The 11,256-nt window shown below is 36.7% G+C and overlaps 1 long non-coding RNA gene across 4 annotated transcripts; it reads right to left on the bottom strand.

The window, feature by feature from the left end:
• Nucleotides 1–225: 225 nt before the first annotated feature.
• LOC110713705 lies at nt 226–7,740 on the bottom strand. 4 transcript variants are annotated; one of them, XR_002510041.1, is made up of 5 exons: nt 7,548–7,740; nt 1,942–2,015; nt 1,779–1,838; nt 526–594; nt 226–391 (listed from the first exon to the last, which is right to left on the bottom strand). It is a non-coding gene; the product is annotated as an uncharacterized LOC110713705 (long non-coding RNA). The 4 variants fall into 4 exon arrangements; XR_002510042.1 differs by having other exon boundaries at nt 226–411; XR_002510040.1 differs by lacking the exon at nt 226–391 and having other exon boundaries at nt 448–594.
• Nucleotides 7,741–11,256: the final 3,516 nt, after the last annotated feature.

An 11,256-nucleotide genomic window follows, 5' to 3' on the forward strand; every position in this document is an offset into this window, starting at 1 on the left:
TGGGGGGTGGCAATAACCCCAAGAAAGGCCACCGGTTCAAAACCGGTGGCAAAAATGATTATTGCCACCGGTTAACCGGTGGCAAAAACCCATTCCTGCTTTTTTTAAAGGGGTTTTTGGCACCGGTTCTGTTCAAAACCGGTGGCAAAAATGGCCCAAAAAAATAAAAAGAAAAGTTTTTTTTTTTTGCTTTTTTTCACATAAAATGATATATAAACACTAACATATATATATACTTACATATTTTCATTAAAAAAAGGCTATAATATTACAATTTTGGTCCAAAAAACTTTAAAAAAATACTAGTCACTGTTAAATACAAGCAAAGTCATACCAATGAAACAGCCTTGGCGAGGCAGCAGCTGCAGCAGCCTTACGAGGCAGCAGCAACCTTGCGTATCATAATAATAACTTAAACAATCAAAGAGGCAGCAATCAATAATTATAAAGGTTCAAACTGATTAATTTCACGAAATAAATCCATACAAAACCACTAATATGACACATATACAGCCACTAAGGTACCTTCAGAAGTGATATTAAATCTGGTGATCGCTAAATGAAGCAAGCATAAAATCCAAGTCTTTTTCTGACCTGTGTGAAAAGTATACTTGTCAATAACTGATACTTCCCAAAGCAAGATACGGAGTATCAGAGCAACAAACAAAAAGCCTAAGAAATTATCAAAAACATGAAATTAGAAACTGGAAAATCATTATTCAAAAAAAAAAAAAAAAAAAAAAAAGAAACTGGAAGATCTATTTGTATACTCTAAGCATACATCTAGGCATATATGTTAACTTTTGATTTTAAAAATCTATTTCAATGGACTTATCATTAACTTTGTTCTAAAATATGATTGAAATCATCTCAAAGGTAGTCAAGAAAGGTCTAATTTAGCCATGTATAAGATATATACAAAGATAAGGAAATGTGACCAAATCTCAGGAACTTCAACATTAGGATAAATTCTGTATATCAGATCATTAGGATTTATGCATTAAAAGGGCAGAAGACAGGTGTGCACTTTCAAAGAGATTAGATATTGAAAGTAACTAGCAACTCCATCCATGCACAAACAACTAAACAAAAGGCAAAAGAAATTTCATGATTTCTGATGTAAAAAGCAGGAAGGCTGGAAGGGACAGCCACTACACATCTTTAAATAGCCAATAAACAAGGAGACCTGGTGCTAGACATGCAGACTCAATTTTTCAAAGCAGAACTAAACATGTCCACTGCACATTATGAGCAATAAAGATTCAAGAGACATCACAGGGCCCAAATTGACAGAACGTTGAAAGAGACTCATAACACATTTGAGCACTTCATTCCATATACTGCTAATGTACAAGTGCAATATTCATCAGTTTGAAAAAAATTCAAGTAGAAGCCAAACCTCCACCTCCCACCCTCTCACTCTATATATAGCTCCCGAAAAAATGTAGCTAACGACAACAACTATTAATATATTATCTAATTCGAGCTGCAAAATCATCATTACAACCAAAACAATAAAACATTGCATCTTTTCGAGATCTTTTTCAAATCCAAGTAGCAAAATCATCATCATTATTTCAAACAAAACAACCCCCTTAGACCTTGCATCAGATTTAGGATTTCAAACAAAACAAAGCCTCATTCAGAGACAACAGAGGAACATTAACAACAGATTTAAAATTCAGAATAGAATCCTTAGCTTGGTAACATCTGAGTGAATTCAACATATATTCATACAACCCCCTTAGACATTACTATTTATTCCTTGAGACGTTTACCCATTTTTCAGCATAAGGGTTGGCACTAATGTTGACATCAACACCACCTTTAACAGTCCACTGCAAGTAGATAAACACATAATACCACATCAATTAGTTGCAAGCCCAGAAAACCATAATTCACAAACTTGCAAGAAATGAAAAGATTTGTACAGATTCATACCTTTCCATCTATGTCCCAAAGGCATCCATTGAAGAGTTCCTTGTAGGGGTATGAGTCAGACAAAAGCTCAACACCTAATAATTTCGAGTTTCGGATGAATCCATTAGATAACAATCAAACGAATACTATACACACAAAATATTGACAGATCTCACGAGCAAAAAACAGTACTTCAAAATTAAATTGTTCGACCAAAATTGAGTTCCTACATATCTATTTCTTAAGAATTCAGTGATTTATAAACAAACCAAAATTCAACATTGATCACAAATATAAATCAAATCTCACGATAACAAACCTATATAAATATACATGATCAAAGACAAAATCGATAAGCCCCATATCAAGTTCAATTTTTTCTGTAATTAGGGTCAGATTATCACGAAAATGCAGAAAAATTATTAAGAAACATCCTTTACCTCATCGTCATCAAACTCATTACCATACCCTACCTTCACATGGCCTCAATAACCGAGTTAAATCCCGTACCCAGGTTCGCTCCACTCAGTGGCGGACTTGGGCTTAGACCTGGTGGGTCAAGTGACTCACCAGGCCCAAAAAAAAATTTTTAAGTTATTTAAAAAAAAAAATAAATAAATAAATTAATTAATTAAAATCAGTTTTCCCCAAAAAACCAAACACGAATTCAGTTCAAGACTTCAAGCCCTAGCCTTCTTCTCTTCGCGACTTCGCCTCATCTCCATTCTTCAGTTCGCCTCTTCGCTTCGTCCCAGCCAGGCAGCCACTAGACCTGGGCACGGGCCGGGTTGGCCCGCGTGCCGCCCGGCACGGCCCGCCGTTCGGAGCAGCCCGGCACGGCCCGAAGTCAAGCACGGCACGGCACGAAGTTCGACTTCCGTGCCACAGGCCGTGCCACGGACACGGTGGAGAATTCCCAGGCACGGCCCGGCACGAGCACGGGCATGGCCCGCCGTGCTGGCCCGGCGTGCTGGCCCGCAGGCACGGCCCGCGGGCCAACGGCTATAAAACGGCTATAAACGGCTAGTTTTTTGCCAAAAATTCTATAAATACTCACCTCCATTTCATTCCCAAATCACAAAATCACAATCTCTTCTTCTTATCTCTTATATTCTCTAAATCTCTAATAATCCTTATTTTCTTAAATTCTCTAATTATTCTCTTAAATTCTCTAATTATTTTCCTAATATCGGAAAAAATTAAAAAGTTCATAATCGTAATTAGTGGAGCGTTGAAGCATGGTTGTAAGATCTAAACTAATCTTAAATTTATTATTGTTTTATTGTTATTATTAGAATAATCTTGTTTAATTATTATTGTTGTTAATTGTTATTGTTGTTGTTATAATTGTTGTTATTAATTATTATTATTGTTACAATTGTTGTTATTATTTATTTTTGTTGTTATTGTTATTGTTATAGTTGTTGTTATTAATTATTATTATTGATATTTTTATTGTTAAAAATGTTGTTATTAATTATTATTATTATAGTTAACCACTTTTTATTAAAAAATTAATTGTTAATTATGGCATCGAACAACCCATCATCTAGGTCTAGGGGGAAAGGCCAACTTATCCGTAGTAGTAGTTCTAGGGAACCACCAAATACAACGAGCCCCCAAATTACGAGTCAAACCAATGACCCCATTTACTTCCCCCCGGGCTATGAGCCATATAATACGTCGGGATTTCCAGCACCACCACTAAACCAATTTCCACTACCACCATACCAATTTCCACCTAATTATATCGGTAATCAACAAAACTATTGTTCTAGCCAAGGTAGCCAAGAAAGTACCCGAATTCCCTCCGGTTCTACCCCTTCTACTGCCACTCCCACTAGTCCCCCTACTAACCATCACACACATCATGAACGGTTAACCGAAACTGAGATGCTACTTTTGAAAAACCGAAGGAGTGAGGTATGGCGTTATTTTGTCCTAAGTAAAGATGGTGAACAATGGGCAAAATGTAAAACATGTAATAGTGTATTCACGGCAGTTACCAAAAACGGGACGGGACACTTATCTAGACACATGAAAGCTTGTGCAAAACCAGCTAGTGATCCAACCCAGCCCAAAATTTCCCAATTCCATCCATACGGCTTTACATACAACTATGAGAGGGATAGGGATGAACTAGGAAAAATGATAGTACACGCCGAACAACCTTTTCTTTTCTCGGAAAGTGACGCATTCAACACCTACATTAACAAAGCACTACAACCCCAACATAAAAGAATCTCTAGGAAAACCGTTCGTTCCGCCGCAATGAAAAATTTCCTAGAGTACAAAGTCCGGTTACAAGCCGAATTGAGTAACCTTAACTGTAGAGTATCTTTAACAGCCGATTCTTGGGATAGTGGTTATAAATATCACTATTTATGTGTGACTTGCCATTGGGTAGATGATCAATGGATGTTACAAAAAAGAATAATACATTTCAAAATGCTGGAATACCCACACACCGGCATTAACATTGCTCACCATTTAATGCAAGCAATAGACGAATACAACCTTCGAGATAAAATGATGTCTATGACTTTTGATAATGCAACCTCTATGACATACACAGCTAATCTTATCAAACAAAACTTAACCGATGTACTATTAGACAGTGAAGCTCTTCATACTAGATGTGTTTGCCGTGTATTTAACTTATGTGTACAGGATGGAGTTCGGGCAATTGGCCCATACTACAGCAAAATCAGAGATGCTATTATGTCTATTAATAGCTCTAACATGAGATACCAAGAATGGAAGAGTTTTCTAAAACAACAAAAGATAAGGGTAATAAAAATTAGAACCGATTGCCCAACTAGGTGGAATTCCACCTATGACATGTTAACAAAGGCAGTTGAGTACAAGGGCCCGTTAACATTATTTTACAACCAAAAATTTCCACAAAATGCTTTGTATGATGATGATTGGAATAACTGTGAAAGATATATGCAATTTTTACAGTTATTATATAACATGACGTACTGTTTTTCTACTGTTTACAATCCTTGTGCTCAAAACTTTCTTTCTAATGCATGCTTACTCGCCCAACTTTTCGCTGATCATCGCGATCAAAGTGATTATGATCAGTATCTTCCAGCAATGGAAAAAAAGTGGCGTAAATATTATAGTGAGATTCCTTTGATTTATATTTTTGCTTCCATATTAGATCCTAGGCAAAAGTATGAAAACACATTTATGTTAGTTGACATTTACTTTCAATGCATGTTTCTTGCCGATGATGTAGAAAACTATAAGACTAATGTGAAGGATCAGTTTTTTGCTTTATATAGAGTCTATGAAGCCAAATATGGCACCGTTCCTCGCTCAGGGCCTTCCCAACCATCCAAAAACGTAAGTAAGAAGGCCAAACATTTATTTTCACAAGCTACTAACTTGATTTCAAGGTTTTCAGGTGATACATCAATCAGGAGAACGCAAAGCGACGTCTCGGAGTTGCAGATGTACCTGAGTTACGACTTCACCAAAGGCATGGACGACGATGAGATAAACAGCCTCGACCTCCTTGCATGGTGGAAACAACAAAGCTCGAAGCATCCAACTTTGGCGGCAATGGCACGAGACATTCTTGCTATCCAAGTTTCCTCCGTCGCCTCCGAACGAGCTTTCAGCGCATCCGGAAGGGTTTTAGACGATAGAAGAACAAGTCTAAAACCCGAAACACTAGAAATGTGCGTGTGTTTCAAAGATTGGTTGGATGCGGAAAATCGCTCACAAGACCGTTCTTACGACCACAACGACAACGAAGAAGGAACCTCCGCTTCCGGTTCGGGTTCGGCTAGTTCCCAATCTATGCAACTAGCCGATGACCTTGAAGGCGAAGGCGAAGACGAAGACGAAGACGAAGACGAAGACGAAGACGAGCAAGAAGAAGGAGAAGAAGAATAGACAATTATTGTATATTGTACGATTTTAAAAATATCAATTTTATCATTTTCCAATTTTTGTTTAATACCATCATTGTATGATTTTTATCATTGTTATCATTGTACAATTTTCTCAACTCAAGTAATAATAATATAAAGTACGCATTATTCACATCCAAAGTCCAATTTGCCTTTTTTCCCCGTTTTGTTACAATTTGTAAATTCATATTAAAAAAAATAAAATTATACCAATTACTAATAAATCATAAACATTAAATTTTAAAGTAATAGTATAAAGTAAATATATAAATATAAATATTGAATATAAAAATTATAAAACATAAATATTCAACTTATAATTATAAAATTCATAACTTAATAACTTATAAGTTATAAACTTATAAGTTACCTTATAAAACTTATAATTATAATTTTATAACTTATATACATTATAAACTTATTAATTAATAATGTTGTCATTAAAAAAAAAAAAAAAAAAATGAAAACTGCACCAGCCCGCGCAGGCCAGCCCGCAGCCCGGCACGAGCCCGCCAGGCACGAGGGCCGTGCCGTGCCGTGGGCTGGCCTGTGAAAATGGCCAGCACGGCACGGCACAAAATCCTGGGCCCGCCGGCACGACCGGCACGGCACGAACCAGCCCGCGGCCCGCCAGGCACGGCCCGCGGCGGCCCGGCACGGCACGGTGCCCAGGATTAGCAGCCACCGTTCTCTTCGCCTAATCGCCTGGTGGTCGGACGTCGGTGGTCGTGGACTCCGTCCTCTTCGTGGCTTCTCGCACAGTCGCATAATCCAACATTCGAATCTCTACTACTTCTTCCCTCTCACTTTCTCTCTCCTTACATTTCAGCAGCTATGGTGCAAGGCTGGAAATGGAGCAGGAGAAGGTCTCACTTACCTCTTATTTCTCTTATCTTTATGCTTTTAATTACTGTTACTGTTCTTTTCAACGAGTTCAGAATTCACAAGTATCAACCCCAAGATCATAACCCTCATCTTCAAAATACCCAAAATTCATCTCCAGGTTTGTTGTGTATAATCACTAATTTTCTTCAATTTCTTGCTTTTTTAGTGGTGAATTTTTGTGGGTTTGTTGAAATTCTGTGTTTTGAGTGATGGGTTTGTTGAATTTGTTAAAATGGTGGCTGAATTTTGGTGGGTTTCTTGTGTTTTGTAGTGTTGGATAACTTGTGTTTGTGTTTATGTTTTGCCCTAAAGGTGAATTTTTCTGAATTGGGTGTTGCAGTTGCGTTGGATGGATTCACTACATGTAGCTCTACTGTAGAGTACAATGGAGGAGAAGTGGGGTGGTTGTATTTTGTACTGTTTGAATATTTGGATGTATTTTTTAGTACTATTATTTGGTTGTTTGGTAAAAAAATTTTTTTACATATTTGATTATCGATTGTGACTCACCAGTCGGAAAATCCTGGGTCCGCCACTGGCTCCACTGCACATCAGTAATTTGAAAGCACAAAAACACAGATCTATATGGTGTTAAGAAATCTGACAATGAAATGTTGTCAAAATTCAGTAATTGCGAAGCTGCATGTAATTGAGAAAGGAATTGAACAATTTCTATGGAGTAATATTGAATTAAATCAAAATCCATAAAACCCTTGGTTTCCGAAAACATGAAATTGTAAATTTGACAAAAATGAAAACTCAAAAAACACGAAATAATGAAATTATTTACAGAGAAAAGAAGAAAAACGCACGAACCTTCAGGGAAAATCATTTCGTGAGGGGGAAACGACAAGAGGTGGGTTTGTATCAGCTCTTAGCGCCACTACCGCCGTTGCTAGGACATGAATAGAGGGAAGCATGAGGAATGGACGACGGCACGGTGGAGAGAGGAAAGAGAGAGAGAATAGGGAGATCTAGTTGAGGAGAGAGGAAGTAGAAGAGAGAGAGAGAGAACGCGAGATAGAGGAAAGAGAAAGAGCTGAGAACAAGGAAAGAGAAAGAAAATAGAGGGGCGAATTTGTTTTTTATTATTGCCACGGGTTTTGAACCGGTGGCCTTAAAAACATATGCCACTGGTTCGGTTTGACCGGTGGCAATTATAAAAAGCCTAGTCCCGCCCATTTTATTCCCACCGGTTTTTAAAAACCGGTGGCCATGGCTCGGTGCCTTTTTGTATTTTTCTACTAGTGATATTATTACTGAAGCAGGTTTACTTGATGCTAAGCCTACAGAGTTCCCTATGGAATAAAATCACAAATTAGCACTATCTCAGGGAAAGTATTTTCATGATATTGCGAAATATCGTCGCCTCATAGGTCGATTGATTTATTTGTCTGTTATGAGATCCGATTTAGCATATTATGTACACATTTTATCACAGTTTATGCAAAATCCCAGGATTGATCATTGGGAAGCAGCTCTGCAAGTTGTTAGATATTTGAAGAAGAGTCTGGGACAGGGAATTTTATTGAGATCTGATAGTGCTTTACAGTTGGAAGGTTAGTGTGATTCAGATTGGGCAGGTTGTCCTCTCTCCAGACGATCCTTAAGTGGTTGGTTTGTGCTTCTTGGTTTGTCTCCAGTGTCATGGAAAACCAAGAAGCAGCACATTGTAGCTCTTTCTTCATTAGAAGCAGAATGTTGTTGTATGAATGCAACGACTTGTGAATTAAAGTGGTTGAAGCGACTACTTGGTGACTTAGGTGTTCGACATGAGAATGGGATGCACCTTTATTGTGATAGTCAGTCTGCGTTATACATTGCGCAGAATCCAGTGTTTCATGAACGAACAAAACATATCGAGTCAGATTGTCATTTTGTTTGGGATGCGATTACAGATGGGACGATTATACCTTCGTATGTTCCTATAACGTTTCAGTTGGCTGATATTTTTACAAAGGATTTGGGAAAATCTAAGTTCGAGTTTCTACTTCGCAAGTTTGACATTTGTGACCCGTATGCTCCAACTTGAGGAGGGGTATTGGGATATATTTTAGGAAACAAGATAATTGTGGATATTGTGAAAATATATCCTAGAGAATATTGTGACCTATTTTTAGATTATTTGGTCTTTCCCTCCAAGTATACCTAATATATACATATTGTATTTGGCTATTGTGATTAATGAGAATTACAGAGGATTATTCATTATATTTTATCAGTAACAAGTAGAGGTATATAGATTTTAAATGTCCCCCATGTTGAAGAGTAACAAGTAGAGGTATTTGGATTTTAATATAATAAAATTAATTAAGTGATATTTAGGCACGAAAAACGAAAGGTCACGTCAATTTGATAGAGGTTGGCCATAAATAAAGAATAGCCCTTAAAGAGTTTGAATAATGGCAACCAAATAAACTTTTACATCTTTTCACCAAAAAAAAAAAAAAAAAAAAAACTTTTACATCCTCCTTAAAGTATAGCTTACCATATCAGATTCTCAAGATAAAATATGGATTACTTTCAAACACTATGCATGTAACTGAAACTGGCTAGCAAATGGACATTAATTTTATTATTTATTAGAATAACAATGAGCTGAGCTAGCTATATACTTCGTACAAGTATTACAGTAGATACTTTATTTCACTTGAGAGCAACTACGGAGTACGTCTATCAAGCTTAACTTGGTCTAGTGAGAAAGATTGTACTTTGTTAGAGATATGAGATATTGGAAAATATTTTCTGTATTGATCTTATTCGGAGAATAATATATTTAGGTTTATTTTATGTTAAGATATTATTTAGAGAATATATATGTAGGATTTATGATTATGGTAGTCTATGTTTTAGGAATATTGTTTTCTATCTTATGTTCGTAGATTTTGTATAAATACTCTAGCAGAAGGTTTTTCAATGCGACAAGCCACATAGTGCGATGGTAGGCTCGACGACGGCTTATCAAATTTTACAAGTTATCAAATCGCCCCAAGCTAAGCTTTTGCTAGTCCTCGAGCAAAACAAACATGTTAAATCAAGAAGGAAGATAACTTGCTAATGATCAATACAAGGAGTGGTAATAAAGAGGAAACACAAAAACACAAATCTGCATGGTAACAACCATAAACACTTTAAGCACAAGTGAAAAGCAATTTAAACCCCTAAGTCGCCTAAGAGGACGAGTTTTTATCTCGTGAGGGTTTCCATTGAGCTTAACCCACAACTCACACAACCACAACACATCATAAAAAATCATGCATACAATTTCAATGTTTTTTTTTTCTTTTTTTCACCCAAGTCAACTCATCGAGATATGAGACACAAGCAAGACAAGTGAGCAACTTTCAAGAATTACCAATCATACAAATGTACACATGAGTTGGGGGTAAAGAGGAAAACTATGCAATGTTGCACTAGGATACTTCTTTAGACCTTTTACTAGTTTAATAGAGCACATCTAGATATTCCAAAGTTGCAACAAGCCCTCTTTCGGTTATAAAATCTCAAACTGCAAGTCCACCTCCCAAAATGCACTCCTAATCCCCTTTAACTACACTCTAACTCAGGAATTTACACAACAAACATTAAAATAGACAATGTGTGGGAGGCGTCCACAAGTTGACCTCTAAATAAGAAAAAGTGAAAATTTTGAGAATTTTGGAGGAGTTTTTTATCTCCCTTTTTTTCTATATTCTTTTTTCCTTTTGATTTCTCTTTTTTTTTCTTTTTTTTTAACATTCATTGCCCTCGCCTCTTTTAACTGTGAGCGGCTCTTTCTTTTATTCGATACATGTGGCTTATTATGCCACTTATTACACAAGATACAAATAGAACCAATTCCCTAATAGAGTTTCATTTTGGGGAGGAGGGGAGGAACATCAAGGGCATAAGGGACCGCAATTCGATTCAAACATATCCTATTTTGGGCAAATTTGAGAATATCCTATGCTAGACGTGCAATTGAGCATTCATCGGTTTTCATTTCATATACTCTAATGCAATCAAGATTAATAAGCCTCTAAATGACCCCATCTCTTGCACACACCATTCTAAAAGAACTTTTACTCATCACTCAAGAGTCAAGCAAGCAAAACATATAACATCGTCATTTGAGTCTCATCCAAGGGCATTTTTCAAAATTTTTTTTCAATTTTTAATAAGTTATAATAAAGAAAGGGAAAAAAAAAATAAAGGATAAAAAGCATGAATATCCAACTGTACAACTATGAACAAATTTAAGCATCAAACTAACAATCAATCCCCTTCATGAAAGCGTGAAACTACCCCCCCCCCCCCAAGCTTAGACGAAGTATTGTCCTCAATGCTTTGAAGAGATAATCAGGGGGGGAGGGAATGGAACACATTCAATCTCAACAAGTACATCTAATACAACATCCATAATTACAACGAAAAACCACAACATACAATAAAATCTAGCCCCAAGCCAAACTCTTTAACAAGCAACCAATGAATGGCAAAAATAATTATAACATCATTAGCTTGAGAAGGGATGAAGAGATAAAGA

The sequence above is a fragment of the Chenopodium quinoa genome, unplaced genomic scaffold (genome assembly GCF_001683475.1).
Source record: "Chenopodium quinoa cultivar QQ74 unplaced genomic scaffold, ASM168347v1, whole genome shotgun sequence".
In the NCBI taxonomy this organism is placed as follows: domain Eukaryota; kingdom Viridiplantae; phylum Streptophyta; class Magnoliopsida; order Caryophyllales; family Amaranthaceae; genus Chenopodium; species Chenopodium quinoa.